Source organism: Bubalus kerabau, chromosome 2 (genome assembly GCF_029407905.1).
Source record: "Bubalus kerabau isolate K-KA32 ecotype Philippines breed swamp buffalo chromosome 2, PCC_UOA_SB_1v2, whole genome shotgun sequence".
Lineage (NCBI taxonomy): Eukaryota > Metazoa > Chordata > Mammalia > Artiodactyla > Bovidae > Bubalus > Bubalus kerabau.
In genome coordinates this window covers 19190436-19201518 of record NC_073625.1, presented here as the reverse complement: position 1 = coordinate 19201518, position 11083 = coordinate 19190436, and the positions used below count along the sequence as shown (strand labels likewise).

At 46.1% G+C, this 11083-nt stretch overlaps 1 pseudogene; it reads right to left on the bottom strand.

Annotated features, from left to right (window-relative positions):
* Positions 1-6694: 6694 nt before the first annotated feature.
* Positions 6695-7444, bottom strand: LOC129644615 (40S ribosomal protein S6-like; annotated as a pseudogene).
* Between the last annotated feature and the right edge of the window lie 3639 nt (positions 7445-11083).

The following is an 11083-nucleotide window of genomic DNA, read 5'->3' as shown; positions in this document are numbered from 1 at the left end:
CGATAAAAGAAAAGCTTGTCATTTCCCTTCCCAAGGGTACTTGCATAATTTTATGAGGAAACACTAGATGACAAAAAATATTCAGGTTCCAGGAGACAGGTTTATGGAGCAGAATTTCAGGCAGGAGTTTGGGTCCCTGGAAACTTGAGTGACACCTCTCAGAGTCTGTCTGTCCTGCCTAAGGGTGAGGCCAGTAGGCACGTCGTCCTCAGGCCAGGAAGGGGTTAAGGGCCAGCCGGCAGGAAGGACTAGGAAGGGAGGGGAAGGGAGAAGACAAAGGAATCCGGGTCTCTGAAGGAAGAGGGCTCATGGGCTGGACCAGCTCGTCCCTTCCCTGGACTTGCTAAATATAACTGTTCAGTAATCTGCAGTCCCAGGGGGTCAGGCTCAGAGGAGGAGCCAGGCCGGGAAAGAAGTGGGTGTTGGGCCCCCCAGGTCAGAGGTGAGCTGGGGAAGGCGTCACCAGAGTCTTCTTTTCCTGGACTCAGTGCCCTGAGTTCAGTGTCATCCCCATCTGGGGGTTTCACATGGAGTAGTCTGAGGGGCTGCCTGCACTTGCCCAGTGCGTGATAAAGATCCGCTGTCCCTGGGTCACTGCGACGGAGGGCCTGCATTCCTCCGGGTTCTTTATCTGGGGAACATTCCTGACTAAAACGGGACAGACCCCAGAGGAGTGCTGATGGACAGGGCCTCTGCCCAGAGCACACAGGCCCGGCCCCGGGCTCGGGGGCCCCGCCAGGACCGCTCCCTGGAGGGCGAACCCTTGGGAAGGGCCTCGCGCCTTGCAGAGGCGCTGGGGAGGGACCTGACTGGGGTAGCACCATTGCTGGAAGTCTCTGGCGTCCCCCTGCCCTGTCTGTTTACGGGACAGCCAGAGGTCTACATCTTGGGTCCAGGGTTCGGTGAAGGAGCAGATCGTGGGCTCTGTCAACGGGAAACTTATGTCCTCTGTTAAAAATATCAACAGAGAAAATCTCTTGTGGGCAGGGCAGTGAGAAAGAGAAAGCTGGATTCAGAGACTGGTTTCACTTCACAGTAAAGAAAAAGCCCTTCCCTCTCTTTGGAGAGAGAGGTTTCTGTACCCTCTCAGAAAAGGTCTTAATCATCTAGTATTTCCTTTTACGCAGGCACAGCGGTTCTGTTTATGAAAGAAAGCAGACCTTTTTCCTCACCATGCATATTGTGGAGAGGATTGTTTACAACACAACACACACAGGGCTAAGGCTCCAGGCACTTTGCAAACATAGCCTCTCGGGGCTGACCAAGGCTGTGGTGCTTTCAGTCTTGCCACGAGGTTAATTTGCTTCATGGTTTATGCAGGATTCTCCCTTCACCAGGCACCGCTCAGGGTTTCAGTGGATCTGTCCCCCTCTTCTCCCATACGAATGGTTTTCCTGGAGAGGGGCCCCTGCGAGGTGTTTGACAAGGGGGCAGCCAGCCTGGAGGTTTCTTCTCTGACCAGCATCTTCTCTCAGTCACCCAGAAACATCGTGAGGGCTGTGAGCTCCTCCCACCTTCATGGGAAGGTGTAGCTGGTTAATAAATGGGGCTAACTGAGTCCCTCAGCTCCAAACTCCCAAGTGCTCATGAACCACCTGAACATCTTGTTTAAAATGCAGATGCTGGGACTTTCCTAATGGTCCGATGGCTAAAACTCTAATGCAGAGGTTGCGGAATCCATCCCTGGTCAGGAAACTAAGATCCTGCATGCACAGCATAGCCAAAAATAAATAAATAATACAAATAAAATGTAGGTGCTGATTCCGGCAGCCGGGGGTTGGGCCTGAGAATCAGCATTCCTTACCAGCCTCCAGGGGGTACCAGAGCTCTGGTCCAGACCACACTTTAAGCAGTGAGGCCTGACCCCAGGGAACCTTGTTACAGAAACACAGAGGCTTTGTCCTCTGCCTCACTCTGTTTGTAAGGCTCCGCGTCCTCCCCATGGACCTGGGGTCTTCCCACCACCCCAGTGCTCCAGGTCTACACCCCTGTCCTTGAACACCATGCTCACCATGCCTCCTCCTTCCCGCTGAAAGCTTACTGCATGCATAGCAATAGTAACCGCAACTGCTCCCCTCCTCATGGGCACTATTAATAGGTATTCCATGCCCAGTGTGTGCATCACAACAGTTGTGTCCAACTCTTTGGGACCCTTTGGACTGTAGCCCGCCAGGCTCCTCTGTCCATGGGATTCTCCAGGCAAGAACGCTGGAGTGGGTTGCCATTTCCTTCTCCACTCCGTGCCCGTTTGTCGTCACAAATGAGGTAGACGACCATCATAACCGTGATCCAGGTGAGGACCGCAAGGCTCCGGAAAGGCTAACCTTTCCAAGGTCACAGTCAGTGGGAGATGCAGCTGGGGCGCCTCTTTACTGCCCTGTGCTGCCACCCCATCCGTGACATGGGTGGCAGCTGCTAGCAGGGAACCGAAGAGCAGGGCGCTTTCACGGACTCTGGACGTAACTCTGGAACCTGTGCCTGAGTCGCTGTATGTAGGACTCTACCCACACCCAACAGGTTCCCTGCATCTGGGACATGGGAACTGGAGCCACGGGGTCTGAAAATGAGTGGAGCAGGGTTATCTTCCATCCACGCTGCTGGGAAAAGACCGAAGGGGTGATAATCCTCAGATCATGAGGCTTTGGGAAAGACAAGCTGTTAAGGGAAAATGGGCTTATCTCCAAAAGCAGCCCTGGGTAACCTTTGCTTCCACCTTCAGCCCTGGCATTCCTTTATTTATTTATTTATTTTGGTAGAGAATAAAGAGTCAGGGAAGCAGCTGTTTGCTCTAGAATCTTTTACTCTTCTCTGTTTACCACTGTGATCAAAAGGGGGGACATAGGTCCCTTACCTCCAAACATAGCAAAGGTCCAGTGAGCTCTTGTTATCTTGTGTGCACACACACACATATGCACATGCATGCACACATGCGCGATTTGCCAAGCAGATACAGGGCTCAAACATGGAAGCATGGAAGAGGGGAATGTGTCCACACTTGTGAAAACAATCTCGTAAAAAGAATTCCATCTGCCTACGTCTCCTTTTTTTTTCGGTCTCATCATGTGGTGTGCAGGATCTTAGTTCCCTGTCCAGGAATCTAACCCTAACCCCTTGCATTGGGAGCTTGGAGTCTTAACCACTGGACTGCCAGCGAAGTCCCTCGATATCTCCTTTTTTTAAACTGACTCTTAAAAAATTTATTATTATTTATTCATTTTTGGCAGTGCTGGGTCTCCGTTGCTGCGAGGGCTTTTTTCTTCTCTAGCTGCAGTGAGTGGGGCCTACTCTTGTTGTGGTGCACGGGTCTCTTATTGCAGTTGCTTCCTATTGTGGAGCGCAGGCTCTAGGGTATTCCGGCTTCAGTAGTTATGGTTCCCGGGCTCCAGAGCGCAGGCTCAGTAGTTGTGATGCCACGGGCTTGGTTGCCCCATATCCAGTGGGATCTTCCTGGATCAGGGATTGAACCCATGCCTCCTCCATCAGCTGGCAGACTTTTTACCACTGAACCATCAGGGAAGCCCTTTTTGCAAAATGACTTTTACAGGTTTTTTTTTTTAATTGATTTTATTTTTTATTTCCAGTTTTATTAAGACATAACTGACACATGGCACCGTATAAGTTTAAGTGTACAATGTAACAATTTGACTTACATATGTAGTGATTATCATAATAAATTTAGTGAATGTGCATCATCTCATATAGGTGTGACATAAAAAAATAGAAACATCTTTTTCGTTCTGATGAGTGCTCTTACGATTTACTGTCTTGACTTTCATATATAACATATGGCAGGGCTAATTATATTTATCGTGTTGTGCATTACATACCTGGTACTTATTTATCTTCTAACTAGAGATTGGTCCCTTTTGACCCTCTTCATCCAGCCCCCCTCCCCGACTCCCTCCTATGTCTGCTTCTTTATCATTAATGTGAGTCTTGAGCTACTCTCACTTCATTAAATTTACTGTAAAAATTATCAACCATGCTCATCTTTTTTTTCCTGCATTCTTGGTTCTCTGCAGCTCAGTCTGAGCTCTCCTCCAGGCCCCCTGGGCAACCAGTCATCTCTTGGAAATAAACCATCTGATACCCTCAATCTTTGCCTCAAATGCTTGTTTCATCACCTTTTGTCAAAATCTGACTTTATCTGCAGGAGGATACGTTCCTCCTCTTTTTGCACAGCATTCCACACACATACCTCCTTTCCCCACCCTCCCCATTCCAAACTGACATGAGTCTCCTGATGCTTGCTTCCCTGGTTCCTTTTCCTGACTATTTTTTGGTCCATCATCAACTCCAAGGAAGTCCACGCCGCTATGCTTCCTCAGCTTCCCCAGTCCTTCTTCCTGCCTGCCACCCTCTAGGGTACTCTTCAGATGTCTCTTGCTCCTCACCATTCTAGAAACACCCATAGATCTTTTCTTATAGTTCCTCAGCCTCCTAGGGTCGAGAGAGCTTTATCTGTACTGCTTAATGTCATCAAGACACAGGCAGATAATCAAACAGGATCTCTCCTGGCCCACACTCTGAAGCCTGGAAATTCTCCACTGGGCTCTGCAGGCTCTCACATTCCCCCCCATCCCTACCGAACCCTTCTCGTTGTTTTCTTTCTTTGTTTTTTAAAAAAACATTTATTTATTTGACTGTGCCAGGTCTTAGTTGTGGCAGGCGGGACCCTTAGTTGCGGCAGGTGGGACCTAGTTCCTGGGCCAGGGAGGGAACCCAGACCCCCTGCACTGGGAGCGCAGAGTCTCGGCCACTGGACCTCCAGGGAAGTCCCCCCTTCTTGTGGCTTGAATGTCCTCCTGGACTTCCTTGCATCTTCACCCAGGCTGGAAAGTTCCCACTTCTGAATCACGCAGTTCCCTGTGTAAGCTGTTCCCAGCCTCCACCGTTTCTACGAGGGTCTCTCTGTGCCTCTTTGTTTTTTGATTCTTTTGCGTTTGTCTTTCGCAGGCTTCCCGAGGTCCCTCTGGTGGGGAACCTGCGCCTTTTACCTTCTCTCCTCTGCTGTGAGGCCACCACCGTGGAGCCTGGTTCCTGGTTTTACTTCTAGTTCTTACTAGTTAGTCTCAAGAAAGATGTCAATGACGCAATGCTCCAGTCACTCCTCAAACCCCGCACTGGAGGAGGAAATGGCAACCCACTCCAGTCTTCTTGCCTGGAGAACCGCATGGACAGAGGAGCCTGGTGGGTGACCGTCCCTGGGGTCACAAAGAGTCAGACCTGACTGGGCAACTAAACAACAATATACTCCCCACAGGGCCTGTCTCAGCCTTTGTTTCACCCTGTGGGTCCCCAGGCCGTCCCTTTTCCCTGCTCTTCAGATATCGTTCTGGACTGAAAACCCTGTGATTATCCAAAGTAAGGAGTTTCCTCATTTCCCCCATTCCCTATTGGCCTTCTTCTAATCAGAACATTTATTATTTTCAGCTTGGCACACTGTAAGAACCTCCTAGCTGCATGATCCCATCGTCTCCTCCATTCCAACCTACTGTTCAAAGACCACATTCCTGTCTTGCTTAAAAATCTTCATGTTTCCCCACTGAGGCTCAATGCTTTGACCTACTGGGCATGCCTATTTTTCACACATACCCCACTTTGCTGCTTAATCTTTGCTCATGTTCTTTTCTCTCTCTTTTTTTTAAAGATTTTTTTTTTAATGTGGACCATTTTTAAAGTTTTTTATTGCATTTGTTACCACATCACTTCTGTTTTATGTTTTGGTTTTTTTGGCTGCGAAGCATGTGGCATCTTAGCTCCCCTACCAGGAATCGAACCTGCGCCCCCTGCATTGGAACGTGAAGTCGTAACTACTGGACTTCCAGGGAAGTCCCTTTTCTCCATCTCAAGGGCCTTCTCTCCTTCATGGCCACATGAGCGAAATTCATCTTACCTTAGAGGCAAGTTCAAAAGCTATCTCAGACAAGTTGTCCCTAAAGCCTCCCCGTAGAAGTGATTTCTCCCACCTTTACTTTCCTACAGCTTTTGAGTCCTCTTAAACCTTGATAATTTTCCACCCCGTATTATGGTTGACACACAGAACTGTAAGTCCTTTAAGGGTGTGCATTCTTGTCTGTTCATCTCCGCACGCCCCCTACAAGCAGCATAGCACACGCCACAATGCTGGACTACAAGTGACAGGAACCTCGCTAACAGGCCGGGAAAAGAGAACGTATTAGATAAACAAACACAGCAGGTCACACAGCAGTGGGAGGCACAGGGGAACAGCTGGGCCTGGAATTCAGCAGGACACAGGCTCCATGTCTCTGCTTCTCCCTACCTGTTGGATTCATTCTCCTTCTGCAATCAAGATCCCTCCGCATGGCACTGACAGCTCCCAAGACTCACATACCAGGCTTCCACCTCCAAAGAGGGCCGGAATTTAAGTTGCAGTTGGAAAAATTGTCTTAGAGAACTACTCTGATTGGTCCAGCCTGGACCAGAGGTCTTCCTTCAATCAATCAGCTTGGCCAGTTGATTGGATGACTCAGTCTTTCAGGAGCTCACTCTGACAGTTCTGGAGCTGGTTTTTAGAAAAGAGGAATTTTCATGAGCCAGGCAGGCACCCCAAGAATTAGAGCATTCTTTTTCTCCTTCTTTTTTTTTTTTAAAAGAAGTACTATAGTTGATTTACAATGCTGTTTTGTTTTGTTTTGTTTTGATGTCTGATCTTATTTATTTGTTACTCTTAGAACATCTCATTTTTGACTGGACTCAGAAGTAGAAGCTCTCAGAGAGGACAGCCTCCGTCTCTTGGCAATCTGTTCCTGCCGTTTTTCTTTGGCCTCCTTCATTCTCTTGGCCAAAAGTTTAGCATATTCTGCAGCCTCTTCTTTATTTTTCTCAGTACGCTGTTTCTTCAGAGCAGTATGCGGGCGTTTGTGCTGCAGAACTCCTGGAGTCATGAGACGCTGAATCTTGGGTGCTTTAGTCCTAGGTTTCTTACCGTCTTTGTTTAGGGGCTTTCGCACAACGTACTGGCGGACATCATCTGCTTTAGACAGATTGAGTAGTTTGCGGATTCTGCTCGCTCTTTGGGGACCCAGGCGACGAGGCACTGTAGTATCAGTGAGTCCAGGAATATCCTCCTCCCCTTTTTTCACGATGACCAAATTGAGAACACTCAGATTGGCATCCACAGTGCAACCCCGTACAGATTTGCGCTTTCTCTCTCCAGTCCTCCTTGGTCTGTAACAGGAATGCCCCTTACTCCGTAGCAGGCGAACTCAGCCATGGGTCAAGACACTCTGCTTCATGGGGAAACCCTGCTTATAGTTCCTGCCACCTATTCGGACCACATAACCCTTCCATTCTTCACCCAGAGCGTCAGCAGCAACTTCTGTGGCCATACGCTTCTTGTTGAAGGTACGAAGTTTCGTTCATCGTCCACTTCAATGAGCTTCTGGCTGCCAGTGGCCAGGAAAGAGATGTTCAGCTTCATTCTGAAGCAGCCGACAGCCTCCAAGGTGCCACAGAAAAGAGCTACAATGCTGTGTTAGATTCTGATATACAGCAAAGTGACTCATATATATATATATGTATATATATATATAATTTTTTTAATTATAGGTTATTACAAGATATTGAATATAGTTCCCTGTATTATACAGTAGGACCTTGTTGTTTATTTTATATATTAGAGTGTGTATCTGCTAACTCCAAACTCCTAATTTATCCCTTCCCTAGCTCTCCTCTTTGGTAACAATAAATTTGTTTTCTATGTCTGTGAGTATTTCTGTTTTGTAAATAAGTCCATTTGTATCATATTTTAGATTCCATATATGAGTGATACCATATGATATTTGTCTTTCTCTGTCAGATTTACTTCACTAAGTATGATAATCTCTAGGTCCAACCATGTTGCTGCAAATGGCATTATCTCATTTTTTATGGTTGAGTAGTATAGCACTCTTCTATCCAATAAATTTATTTCAAACATATTATTAGTATTTTTGTTGATGAGAATTATGTAGTAGTGCCCTAAGAATTCAATCACTGGTTAGGGCTGTTCTTTGTCATATTAACCACGTACCCATTTCTTGAAAGGGAAAGTCGTTCAGTTGTGTCTGACTCTTTACAACCCCATGGTCTATACAGTCCATGGAATTCTCCAGGCCAGAATACTGGAGTGGGTAGCCTTTTTCCTTCTCCAGGGGATCTTCCTAACCCAGGTCTCCCACATTGCAGGCAGATTCTTTACCAGCTGAGCTACCAGGGAAGCCCATTTCTATTCCTTAAAGTAGGACTTTTAATAATTCCACTTGTCAATCTCACTCCTAATAGAATATACACCTGAAAGGAAGAAAATTGATTCTTTCCTTCTTTCTTCCTTCGGCCACAACCTGAAGCCTGTGGGATCTTAGTTTCCCAACCAGGGATTGAATCGGCACCGTTGGCAGTGAAGGCATGGAGTCCTAACCAATAGACCATCAGTGAATTCCTTCCTAAAGATCCTTTAAAATCAAACTTTCCTCTAATCTAGATAAACTTTACCTCTAACTAAAATGGGTTGATGAAATTTCTATGTGTATGTAGCTGGACCCCAGTGAAAAAATGGCATCAAGCTTATTATAGCTCTTGGTTGTTGTACACAAATTCCTTGTATTTTTGACCAATTTTCTCTCTTCCACTTTCATCAACATCCTATACCTTGAATCCCAGCACTTGTGGATTTGCTATGTAGAATGCATGTTTGTTTCTTTTGCTCAAATTGACCATTATTCATTATGAAAAATTATGAACATATTCTTCAAGACTGGTTTTTCTGGGATGGGCCCTCATGGCCAGGGCTGTGAGACTCAGATTGGAAAGTAGGTCAAGGGTGAATTGGTTTTCTCACTTTGAGCTTTTTCACACTTTGAGATCTTTACTAACCATTTTGACCCCTTTTATCAATGTCACCTCCACTGAAAGTCAATAAGAACTGAATTACCCAGACCTTCTGGTCCTTGAGTCCTTGAAAGCTGGGGGGATGGCAAGAAAAACCTTTTATTTCAACCAATACTTATGATTAAGCGAGGAGAGAAGCAAAGAGATGTTAAGGATAGCAGAAAGTGGGCTGTTAAAACTACACACAATAGCCAAACATCTATATGAAAAGGAGATTAATTTATCCAGATGATATGTCAAATGTCTAGACCATACCATGAACTGAATATTTTTTTCATAGATTTGGAGTTGCCAGGCTTAACAAAAAATATATAAGATGCCATTTAAATTTGAAATAAACAATGATATTTTTAAACTATAAGTATTTCCCATGTGATACTCAGGACAAACTTACACTAAAAAATTTAGTGTATCTGAAATTCACATTTAATCGGGTGTCCTGTATTTTATCTGGTAGTTCTACTTAGGTTAGGTACTTTGGCCTTATATAGACACAGTATGAATTTTACTTGTAAGTCAATAATTTTTTTTTTAAGATATATATACATAGGATTTCCTGGGTGGTCCAGCAGTTAGGAATCTGCCTGCCAATGCAGGGGACACCAGTTGTATCTCTGGTCTGGGAAGATCCCACATGCTACAGGACCACTAAGCCCATGAGCCGAAACTATTGAGCCTGTGTCCTAGAGCCTGGAAGCGGCACCTACTGAGTCTGTGAGTCACAACTACTGAAGCTCGCATGGTCTAGAGCCTGTGCTCCACAGCAGGAGGAGCCACTGAGATGAGAAGCACATTCACCACAGCTAGAGAGTAGCCCCTGCTCACCACAACTAGAGAAAGCCCATTCACAGCAACGAAGACCCAGCGCAACCAAAATAAATAAATAAATAAAAAATTTCAAAAGGTATATGTGCAGAGAAATGAAGCCTTTCCCATGGTTTATCTTTCCACTGTCTTTGAAATGAAAAACTTGACTACTCTTCTAAATTCCAAATTTTATCCCATATGGCTCACATCCTGGAACCCGAAAGCAGTTTAATCAATGGATAAATTGAGTTAATACTCTATTCTGTTAGCATGCTCATTGTTAATTTGATTGCTTCTTACTTTGAATACATTACAGTGCTTAGGCCAGTGTCACAACCTTTAGTCCTCTCACAAAATCTCCTAAATAGCGGTGATGCAGTCATCTATTCAAGGACCAGTTGTCAAACGCATAGTCCCTGCGATGCTCCTTTCTAGGCTCTATGAGATGCGTGCGTGCATCCCAGGTCGTTTCAGTCATGTCCAACTTTTTGCAGCCCTACACACTGTAGCCAGTCAGGCTGCTCTGTCCATGGAATCCTCCAGGCAAGAATACTGGAGTGGGCTTCCCTGATAGTTCAGTTGGTAAAGAATCCGCCTGCAATGCAGGAGACCCCAGTTTGATTCCCGGGTCGGGAAGATCTGCTGGAGAAGAGATAGGCTACCCACTCCAGAATTTGGGCTCCCCTTCTGGCTCAGCTGGTAAAGAATCCGCCTTCAATGCCGGAGACCTGGGTTCAATCCCTGGGTTGGAAAGATCCGCTGGAGAAGGGAAAGGCTACCCACTCCAGTATTCTGGCCTGGAGAATTCCATGGACTGTATAGATCATGAGGTTGCAAAGAGTAGGACACCACTGAGCAACTCTCACTCACTCATACTGGAGCAGGTTGCCATTTCCTTCTCCAGGGGATCTTTCTTACCCAGGGATCAAACCCATATCTCTTATGTCTCCTGCATTGGCAGGCGGATTCTTTACTACTAGTGCCAATTGGGCACCCCCATGAGATGTACAAAGATGTATGAAATTCATCAATGACCCTCCGAAAATCTACTGTGGCAGGCACTACTCAAGGTGCTGGGAGTGCTGTAGATGGACTTGCAATTGATCAAGGAAGAACACATCCAATAAGGTGGTAAAAAGACACCAAGGTCCCCATCGCCAAGGGACTGTGTTCTGCTAAAGAGTAGGGGTTTTGTTTTGCTGAGTGGAGGGTACAAGCTGAGGGCAAAGTCTGACTTTCTTAGGATGACAAAACGAATTCTTTTTTTTTTCTTTTTTGTTTTAGCTTTTTATTTTGTGTTGGACTATAGCAGATGAACAATGCTGTGATAGTTTTAGGTGAACAGCAAAAGGACTCAGCCTTTGAATATGCACGTGTCTATTCA